Source organism: Hibiscus syriacus, unplaced genomic scaffold, assembly GCF_006381635.1.
Source record: "Hibiscus syriacus cultivar Baekdansim isolate YM2019G1 unplaced genomic scaffold, ASM638163v2 tig00112688_pilon, whole genome shotgun sequence".
Taxonomy (NCBI): domain Eukaryota; kingdom Viridiplantae; phylum Streptophyta; class Magnoliopsida; order Malvales; family Malvaceae; genus Hibiscus; species Hibiscus syriacus.
The window spans coordinates 446,776-458,034 of NW_024063384.1; the positions used below are offsets into that span (position 1 = coordinate 446,776).

An 11,259-nucleotide genomic window follows, 5' to 3' on the forward strand; every position below is an offset into this window, starting at 1 on the left:
TTAAAATTTTATTTTATTGATTGATTATTCATTTCAATAAATTATAAAATCATACTAATAAACATCATAAGTTAAAATATCCCAATTAGGGATGACCATGGGTCGGGTTTTTGGTCCACCCGACCAAACCCGACCCGACCCAAATATATGAATTAGAAACCCGACACGACCCGACCCGACCTGACCCGAAATAATAAAAAAATATTTTTATTCAATAAAAGCAGTGACTTAATTGAAAAAAAATTATATATAGAGGGATATTATTGTAATTATTCCTAAATATATAAGGTAAAATTATATATTTTTCCAGGTCAGGTCGGGTATTTTTCACCCTAAACCTGAACCCGACCCGAATATCACACTTAAAAAACCCAACCCGACCCGTACCCAAAATTTAAAAAAAATCCGACCCAATCCCGAATTTTTTTTTAAAAAAAAAACCCGACCCGAATATCACACTTACAAAAACTCGACCCTATCCGAATATCAAACTTTAAAAAACCCCGACCCGACCCCGAAATTTTTTTAAAAAAATCCTACCCGAATACCAAAAGATTGATGAGGGTAGTATGATCAAATTTCACATTCCCTCCTCCAAAGGATTTTAATTCCATCATATTATGGATGTAATTTACTTTCCCTCCCTTGATGGAATTGGATTCCAATTCCCCCTTTGAAAACTTGAACTAAATATGGGAAAGTGGTGGAATTGAATTCCAATTCCCCCTAATTCCAAGGGATTCCAGTGAACCAAACGCCACCTTAGAGAAATCTGGAATGAAATTAGGGTGAAGAATACCAAAGTTTCATGGCATAAGTACTATGGTTTCCTCTCCACATCCCCAAACATAGCTAATTGCTTGGATGACTTTCCGTGATAGGTTTCCTACTAAAGAAGGCTGCAACGCATGAGACTTATCACTGAGTGACAATGTGTTTTCTATGACGCTGATATGGAAACAAGGAACCATTTATTCCTTTAATGTCCTACTGCTACTTCTTTATGGACAACATTTTTCTCACTAAATGGTTTGCGAGTTCATCAGTTGTCATTGATTGATCTTCTTGCTTGGGCTTCTGCTCTTTGGAAAGGTAAATCCATGCTCACTTATATTTTGAAGATTGCTTCCAATGCCCTAATTTACACCATATGGGAAGAAAAAAAACAAAAGGATTTTCCAAGAACGATCCAGGAACGTTGAAGAACTGATCCATGCCATTAAGGAAATTGTTGGTTTACAATTAAGGGATATGAATCTTAATAGATTAGATAGTGTTAATATTACTCTTTGTAACAATTGGGGTATTGTTTGATTGCTGATATTTTTTGTATGTAGGGCAATCTTTGTAATCAGAACTCTAATTTTTTATAGTAATTCCGGTTCTTTGGGTAATAAAATGAATTATCCAAAAAAAAATCATTCAGTTAAATGCTATCATTTTGATATCTTTAAATTGTATTGTTTTGATCTTATTAATACGTCATCATTTAGTATTATTATATGATGCGAAGTCGTTTTAGAATTGGAGGAAAAACTATAGAATTTGTTATGGATTTCTTTTTATTTTTCTACCCTTCGATTTTTTTGTCGTTATTTGTTCTTTCTTTAAATTTTTGTTCAATATTATATTAAAAAGTATCAAACGAATGATCTTCGGTCACGAATAGGGATGAACAGAGCGATTAAGGGCAACTACCTTCTTAAAAGTTTAAAATTATCATATATTTATATATTTTTTATATTTTTTTATCGATAATCTATTTTATCCCCTAAAATTTTATAAATTCATATCTTTTAAAATCTAGAAATATATCTCTCTTAAAATAAAATCATGCATCATCATCTCTAGGCTCAATGGAAAGGACACTAAGCATGGAGTCAAGCGATCCAAAATCAATAACATATTCTCCATACGAATGGATATTAGAAGAAATTTGTAAATTGTGAGGAGACTGTAAATTATTAATAATATTTACCATTTACCGTCGACATTAACAATTACTTGCATCTTTTAAAACAGTTGAATGGTTTTGAAAGTTTAAGGAGCAATAATTTACCGTCTCTTTTTTTTTTAACTAGAGTGCCCAAAATATTAAAGACGAAAAAGAAAGAAACAACTTTAAATCTCTCTTTTGTGATCCACAGCTTTTTACATTCAAGTGATACAAGTGCAGGAGATTTCATCACACTGACCAAAATTATTTACTTTGAACACATGACGAAGATTGGACATGGAATCAGTGGCGGATGCACTAAGCTCGGTCAAGTGTATCCCATTATTTTGGAAAAATTGTTAAATTTAATTTAATGTGTTAAGGAAAAAGAAAAAAATTATAATTTTTGCATACACATTAATTTTTTAAAAAAATTTAAAATTTTAGATCTCATTCTTAAATTTTTGGATCCTGCATGTAATAATTATGTTGAGATTGGACATTATGTTGGGGACATCAACACCCCTTCACTTGCATTATTTGTAAAATGCTGGGACCCTGTAATCATTCTAAATAGAATCATTGCCTACTTTACTATTTTGCTTTTGAACCTCTGAATTCTAACTTTATAATTTTTTTTATAAAACGAATATAGTGCAACTACACATTTAGTACCCTAACCATCACTTTTTTTCGTTTTGGTCACCCGATGATTTTGAAAAATAATTTGGTGACCAAATCAAAACAAAGTAATAGTTGGGGTACTAAATGTGTAGTTTACCCAAAAATATATGTTTCGTCACTTCTGGATTGTCCACTTTTTTTTTGAGATAATTTTAATTTTATTACCCAATATGCAGAATTCTGCTATAAAAAATATCCCATAAATGGGATAAATTACAGCCTACTTACAACAAAATCGATGATTAAGCTCCCCAACGATTACAAATGTAAATATTCATACTATATAATCTATTATATATTCCTCTTAATTGGATACCTACAATTTGCTTAATAGAGTTCACAATTTCTTCCACACTTCTTGTGCTTCCTCAGTATAGTCTTCTATTTCTTTCCTCCCACATGGAATAAATAAAAGCGCACCAATCAAGTTTCAAGATGGTAGTGAGAAGTGACTTACATTTCCAAGCACTATAGGCCCAGTCTAACATGGTCACCCATGGTAAATGAGGAGTACCTAAACCAGAGAGAGTAAGGATTTTATTCCATATGGAAATTACCAGAGTACAGTCATTGAACAGGTGATCACTAGTCTCCGTAGCCTCTTTACAGATTATACAGGAGTCATTAGTAACAATTCTCATTCTAAGGAGTCTCTCTTTAGTTGAGAGTCTATCGAGAAGCGTCATCCATGTAATCATGCTATGTTTGGGAATGTGTAGGGGCAACCATATCAATTTATGCTATGAGACTTTATGTCCTTTTACCCGTACTTCATCCCAAAAATCTTTTGTTTTAGAAGACCCTGTAGATAAAACAGGAGTTGCAACTGCTGTAACTCTTTACTTGTAATTCTTTATGCCATGAGACTTTATATCCACTTTGATAATCACCCTTCACCTATTTTCCATACTTGTAATTCTTTATGCATGCCCTATAATTAAAATTTTGATAAAAGTAGTGAAAATGGTATAAAAAAGGGGGGGAGCAACTATTAATTCAGAAAACTGTTTAATTTTTTTTAGAACCCCATTTTTTCTAATTTTTTTTTATTTTTACAAGTCCCCCTAAACTTAGCCTTTTATGTGGGCCTCTAAAATGAACTCCCCCATCCTAATAATTTCTGAAATTCCCCATTGGAGAATTTTTTAGAAAACGATGGTAGAAGTGGGGAATCACAAACATGCAACGTGTAATCAAATATTGGCAACGTAAAGCCGATCTAAATTGCTCGCTTTTACAGCAAAACAAAAAGAAGAGTATCCTTCGCAATTCATTTTCATTGCTGCAATTATTGTGTTCCCATGCAAAAGCATTTCTATTGTTTCAGATGTACATTTTGCGGATATCGAATATTATTTGATCTAAAATTTTAGATCACTAAATAAAATCAAATATATACTTTATGAATATCCAAATTCTCATATCAGATATTTCGATATCAAGGTCCGAACATCAAATTTAATTTGATAAAAAGTTCATATTTAAATTTTATATTTTGTAACTTTATATAATCTTTTTATATCTCTACTATATTCTCTTCCCCTTCTCTGTCTTTATATATATATATATATATATATATATATATGAATTTAAGTAATTTAGGAAGCAATTTCTTGGTAAAAAGAAAGGAACAAAAACGCAAAAAGCATGTAGCGCCTGAAATACATCATCATGACTGCTACTTGGCCACTTTATTTCTTCGCTAATCCCAATCCAAACGCATCTTTCTCTCTTTATTACTTTTCTAGCTTTCTGAAGACTACATGTGTTCTGTTATGCTTTAATGTGTTGTTTGTAGAATAAAAAAGAGAGTTAAGATTAGTCTTGTCCGTTAGCTTTAAAATCAAGAGATTAAATTACATATCAATGTATTTAAGCGATTAAATAAATTATTATTATTTTTAAATATATGAGTTTAAATATTAACGATTGTCGTTTAATTAAAAAAAAGGAAATAAGAGATTAGAAATTATGAAACGAGTAGAAGAATATTAATTTTTTAGGAATTTTAAATTCTAAGTTCAGGTATTAATATAAATGCATTTATTATCAATTAAGTAGAAAACTTTTAAATAGAAATTATTTCAGACTTAATAAAAAAAATAAAAGAATGAATAGAAAAATACTTTATCTAATTATTACAGAAAGCAGGGAAGGAAAACCCTACAAAGCTCTGCTTTGTGTCCTATAAAGCCAAATTTGAAGCATTTTTGTTTTGTCTTTACTTTCTCATCGAGAACCTTATCCTTTTCTCTGTTCTGTTTTTATTTGACAGTTAATTGAAAGGTAAATTATTATGGAGGTCAGGAATGGTTGTGTGATTTAACCGGGTACCTGGTGAGCCAGGTAAGCTAAGCACAACATCAGCTCAATGGAGGTCATGGACACATGGTAGACGACAAGATGAAGCAAAGAAACATTCCGTGGTTCCCACCCAGAAATACAAATAAAAGAATAAAAGAAAGTGAAAAGTGGGGCTTCTCCCACATCGGCAGCGATGATGGCACTACCACTGTTGGTGGGTCTCGATGCTTTGCTACTACTCATTCCCATGTAAAATACTCTCCATTTATCCACATCTGAGTCATAATTAATCCTATAAATACTTATAATACATATATTTTCTTAATTTAATAATTATAACATCAAAATTTAAACTCGAAATGGAAGGAGTAGTAGGAATAGGTGTTGAGAAAGAGAGTGATGGGCGAAGAGAATCTGTGTCGGGAGCTTGGAAAGGAGAGCCGGCGATACCCAAAGTAAAGCAAAGGCGTCAATCAGCACCGTGCGTTGTTCCCGACACCAAACATTTAGGATTTCTAAGCTTTTCGGAGGTTTCCATTTGCCATTTTCTCACTTTCCTTTTTATTCCTATAAACGAGTCCAATCGAATTTTAATGTACTAAATTTAATTCGATAACAAATTTAAATTGAGATCGACTCAACGTAAAATTCTACTAGCTTAAAATTTTTAAGTTTTACTCAAATTCAAGATTAGAAATTAAAGTTCGACTCAAGTTAAAAAATTTAAATTTAAAATATTCTCAGATTTAATTCATTGAAGCTCAAACTCAAATTTAGTTCAAACTCAAAATCGAATTAAAAATAAACATTAATTACATAGAAATTTTATATTTTAAAGATAACAAATAAATATTAATATTATTAATAATGTAATTTAAAATTTAATATAGTAATAGTTAATATTTATAGACGTTAATTAATCATATTTTAGAACCTTTTTTGCTGTCCATCTCGGGGTATAAAAACACTGTAATGAATATATATATATATATAAAGAGTCTTTTATATTCTTCTTAGGTGGGGAAATTCATGTTTTGCTCATAGGGTCTATGAAGTTAAAAGACATAAGGTGAGATACGTAAAGACCTTTACTTGATACGATCCTAAATCCAACGATTTAAATAAAAATGAGTAAAATATTATACCATAAAAAGATGCAATTTTCAAGGCAAACAACACCTTTTGACTGGTCTTGCTTCTCTTCTTTACAACTCTAAATTTACTTTTAGAATACATTTGATTCACGAAATATAAGATTATCGGTGGGAATAAGATTATTGAGAATTTTATATTATTGTATTTGGTTCGTTTAGCAGGAATAAGATTACAGTGTTTGATTAAAGGAATAAAAAATTATTAGAATGTATATTTTTACCAAATTATCCTTATTATATATATATTTTTTAACAAGTTGAATTCTACTATAATTAATTTATATATTTTCTTTAAAAATTTTGAATTCATAAAATTTATTTAATTTTTTTTCAAAACTGAAAAGATAAATAGGTTTAATGAAAGGGTAAAATTTTATTGTTATCCCTAAACTTCATATAAAATTATAATTATGAATTTTTTTTTGTAAATCTAAAATAGTTTAAGGATAAATTTACAGTTTAACATTCGTAGAATTTTTTTATTCAATGACAGAAAAATGATATTTTGGAAAAAAAATTAAGGGTATTTTAGTCTAAAACATTGGGGATGTAACAATACCTAAGGGAAAGGGAAATCACATTCCCGGTAATAAGCACTCAAAATACCAATATTAGAAATAACTTATTACAGAGGTTGAGAATGATTGAAATCCAAAGGTAATCCAAGATTACTGAACTAAACGACTTAGGCTTTTATAGCTATTGCCTTGAAGTTGTATTGCGTTACATACTCTTTTTAACTCACTAATCTTAGATTATATTTAATATTATTAAATGCTTATCTTTATCCATAAAATAATCGTATTTATTATTAAATATTCGTCTAAACTAGTTAAAACCAATCACGTAGAAAAGAGAAATTGTTTAAAATCTAATATTAGTCGGTATTAAAGAAATACTATTTATCGTTATATCATAAACATAATCGATAACAATTAAATTGTTAAAGTATTAATGGTATAATATTTTAAATATAAAACTATTTTACTTTAACATAATGTGATTAAACTTGGCTGTTGATTAATTCATTCATGAATTGGTAGTAGGAGCAAAGCATTGAGACCCACCACCACTCTTGGAGACATCATTGCAGCTGCTGCGGAGAAATAGGGCTGCTTTTCACTTTGTTTCTTTCCGTATTTAATTATGGTTTAAATGAATCTTAAACTATGCTGAAATGATCTTTCTGATCATTAAAGTTTCAAAAATCATTAATAATCATTAAATTTATAGAAGTATTATAAAACAACCATTATACTTTATAAAATAATGATACATTTAAAGCTCGTTTTGTAACAATTCGATAATTTTTAATGACATTGTGTACTAATTTAATAAAGTTTAATAATATTTTACTAATCACTCGGTAAATTTAATAACTATTTTTTAACATCTAAAACTTTAATGGCAAAAAAAATGTAATTACAACATAGTTTAATGACCATCTATGTATTTTACCCTTTAATTTTTGATAGGATAGGGGATTTTTTTGCTTCATCTAGTAAATCCTATTTTATGCTTTAATTATACCACTTTTAACCTCGTCTGCTTACATGCTTTCCGACGTGGTTTTGCCACCTTTACAACAAGAAAGAGATTAGCACAATGTATGTGGGCTAATTTGCACTCCTAAATCTAATAATAGATGTGCTAATTAGCTAAATGCCATGTATTTTGGCTTTTCTAAAGCATCACAATGTATTGGTTCTTTCTTACCTTAAGTCATATGTATCCTATATTCTGAACATGTTCCTGCATATTTGTCCATATTATGCAACAAAACATTAATTACTACACATTAATCTAGAATTCATTATCAAATACAAGGATAGGCTGTTCGTTAATTTTCATAACTAACACACCATTCGTCGCTACCGCTATAATCTGTTGTAGCAGTTCAAAACTCGCTCCATACGGTTTGCAAATAATAAAATGAAGGCTGCAATCATGTTACCTGAGGTTCAGTGGCAGCAGGGAGTATTAACCAAGCTTTCAAAGTATTAGCCTATGGGTTAATCAGACTGCATTCACACTCTTTCCCGGTATGACCTCAAAAAGATATCTTCTCTTTCATCAGGACTTCGGGTCACGATTTTGAAAGGATGCGCTTCCGTGTTAAACACCCACTCATCAAGAGGATGACGGATGGAGGTGAGAACAGTAGATATAGATACTTGAGCGTCTCCGCTAGAAAGAAGCTTTGCATCATGTTGTCTTTGAGACCAGTGTTCACCTGAGTAAGAGTGGTAGGAATGGTAGGAATACTTTTAACCACAAATTTGGCATATTTGGACACAAACATTAAACAAGGGACAAAGAATGAAACTTTTGCATGGAGCTTCGAATCATCACAGGACCAGCTAATGAACTTAAAATATGAAATATATAGTAACTCCTGGTTGATTAATACAACTTTATTCTGATGAACGGGCGCATGATTACCAACAATAGAAAAGGCAGCTCAGGGATATGGCAACCCAAATAAGCATATTGTCTTCTCCAAATAAAATGCCCAGAAAATGTCATATATATGGATGAAGGAACAGAAGGCACAAGAAAAGTCGAGAAGAGTTTGCTAATGCTTGCTTACATCTTTGAGCCCGACATACCCAGTATCTATACGGGAGTTTCTCTCGAATGCTTGAAAGATATTCCAACCCCATTCTTGGTATGTTTTGTTTCCGGTGAGACGCCAGAGGTAAAAGAGTGACTCAATAGTCTCAGGCCGCAAAATATTCCATTTAGTACTAACAGCCATGTCCTACAGTTACTTAGATATCAAACAGAGACAAGGAGACATGAATTACCAAACAATAGCAGAAGAATAATGCATCAAACCTTTCCAGTGGGAAAATGATAGTTCTCTCCAGCCAACTTGGTGGGTTGACTGATAGAAATTATAGCAAGTCCAGGCAAGCTATACCAAAATATCAAAAGGATCCAGTCAGGACAGGACTAAGCAATGAGTAGAGGTCCAAACAGCCATTAAATTTTCCAAACATAAAGAGTAGGACTGGACTCTACTTAATTAATGACAAAAAATGCAAGGAAACACTAATTACTTTCTCGATATCTTTTAATCAGGATGCACCAGCATTGTGAAACACAACAGATGAATTTAACTTACATGAACAGAACACCGAACATGACAGTTGAGGTGTCAAAATATAAATCATATAAAAGGTTATGCATGTGTGATGTTACGCCCGGGACTGAGTCACGGGTGATGAACGGAAAATACCCAAGCTCATCCAAGGGGGCATGAAACCTTTAGGACTTGTTAGAGGGAGACCCATATCTCTTTTTAGGGTTTTGATTAAAATTCAACATGCATTTCTTTTATTCACTGTCCTTTTAAAAAGAGGTTATTGCAATTAAAGAAAGTATATCAACTAAATAAAATTATACCAAAGACAACTTTTATTTCAAGAGCCCCAGAACAACTTCTTTTATTCCAAGAGTCCTACCTAACAACTACCAATTACTAAGCATCCAAAACAATACTTCTCTCCTTGAAAGAGATTATCCTCCAAATGGCATCAGGATACACTTGGCAAAAAGTAGCTTCCTCAAAATGTGGTTTAGAGGGGAAAAAGGCAGTAATCAATAGAATCAGAGTAGTAAAGGAGTAAGGAAGATGGAACTCTAGAAAACGCGGTATAGAAAAATCTCCCCTTTCTATATATTAATTCAAAGTCTTATAAAAAAATATTAATTCAAAGAAAATAATTAGAAGAATAATGTGGCGGTAAAGCTTACAACTTATTTATATAGGCTTTCTTTCTTGCAAGTAAAACTACTAGACTTTCTTGCAAGTGAAGTTTTATTCTAGCCCTAGATTTAAACCCTAAAATACTTGATAATCCTAGCCTTAGACGTCTATCATATAAGTATAATAATTTATAAATAAATAACATAATAATAAATATAAAGCTCCTGTGTCACTGATGTTGCCACAAACTTCATGTGAGACTTAGCTTCAACAATAAAATGTGTTGCAATATATATGGTTGGATATGAGTGTCTAAGTGCATAATCGTACCTCTTCAGCAAGTGCTAAGAATTGTTCAGCTTCTCCCGGACCATAACCATTAGATCCTAAAGCCAACATTCCAGGGCAAAGCATGCTAATTCATCCATCTTACACATGAAGATAAGATCCACTTAGTGAGACTAAATTAACACAGTAAAATTTTTTGATCAAATTATTAGACACTACCTTGTCAGACAGATAATTTCCTCTCTTCTCACATATGTAAGCAAACGAGGAAGGAGTTGATTTTCTAATCAAGCCTTGTAAGCCTCTCATTGACTCTCCCACATATCCCTGTTTCCAGTATCAATTATGTTGGTCTACTTAGCATGGAGCTCCACCAAGAACATTTTCAATGATTTAGAATTTTTGGCCCATTTGGAAACAAGAAATTGAAATTTTGGATTTAGATTTCATTTTCTATGTAAATATAAGAATGAAATAAATATATTATGATAAATAGTTAATATTCAATATAACATATAGATGAAAAGTAAATAAAAATATGGATTTATCAAATCCAAAAATAAATTAGGAATCTCAAAATCACTACTATTCAGGCATTAACAAATCCATGGATTTGAGAAATGATCATCAATGTTATATTTCTAAGTATTTTATTCCTCAATTTACACTATCTTTGAATCCAAATTCTAGAGTCCATGTTCCCAAACACCACCTAAAAGAATTAATACATTTTTTCATAAATTTTCTACTTCCACTTGAATGTTTACTAACACAGGTGAAAATAATGAAGCACAAGTCCAAACAAAACAGATCATAAGCATTTTTAAGAGTGTTAATGGAAATTGATAACTAGATACACGAGGGCACCCATGTCACAATCATCATTAATATACATACCATTATACTGAAAAACACATAATTTAGTCAGTTTTCAGCAATTTGATCCAATTATTTGCAGTATGTACATGTACACTAGGATAACAAACTGTGTACAACTAGAGACTAAGAATTAGTGGATTGCTATCTTGCATTTTCATAAATAGTAACATGATTACCAGAATGTAAGAACTCAGAACTGCTACTCAAGCTGTGCCTTGCTAGATGCATAAAACAATCATAGATACACATTAAATATACAAAGTGGCCGTATTCCCAGCACACTTTTTCTTCTTCACTTACTG

General features: G+C 31.3%; 1 pseudogene; it reads right to left on the reverse strand.

Annotated features, from left to right (window-relative positions):
• Window positions 1–7,877: 7,877 nt before the first annotated feature.
• On the reverse strand, window positions 7,878–10,387 carry LOC120182551 (annotated as a pseudogene).
• Between the last annotated feature and the right edge of the window lie 872 nt (window positions 10,388–11,259).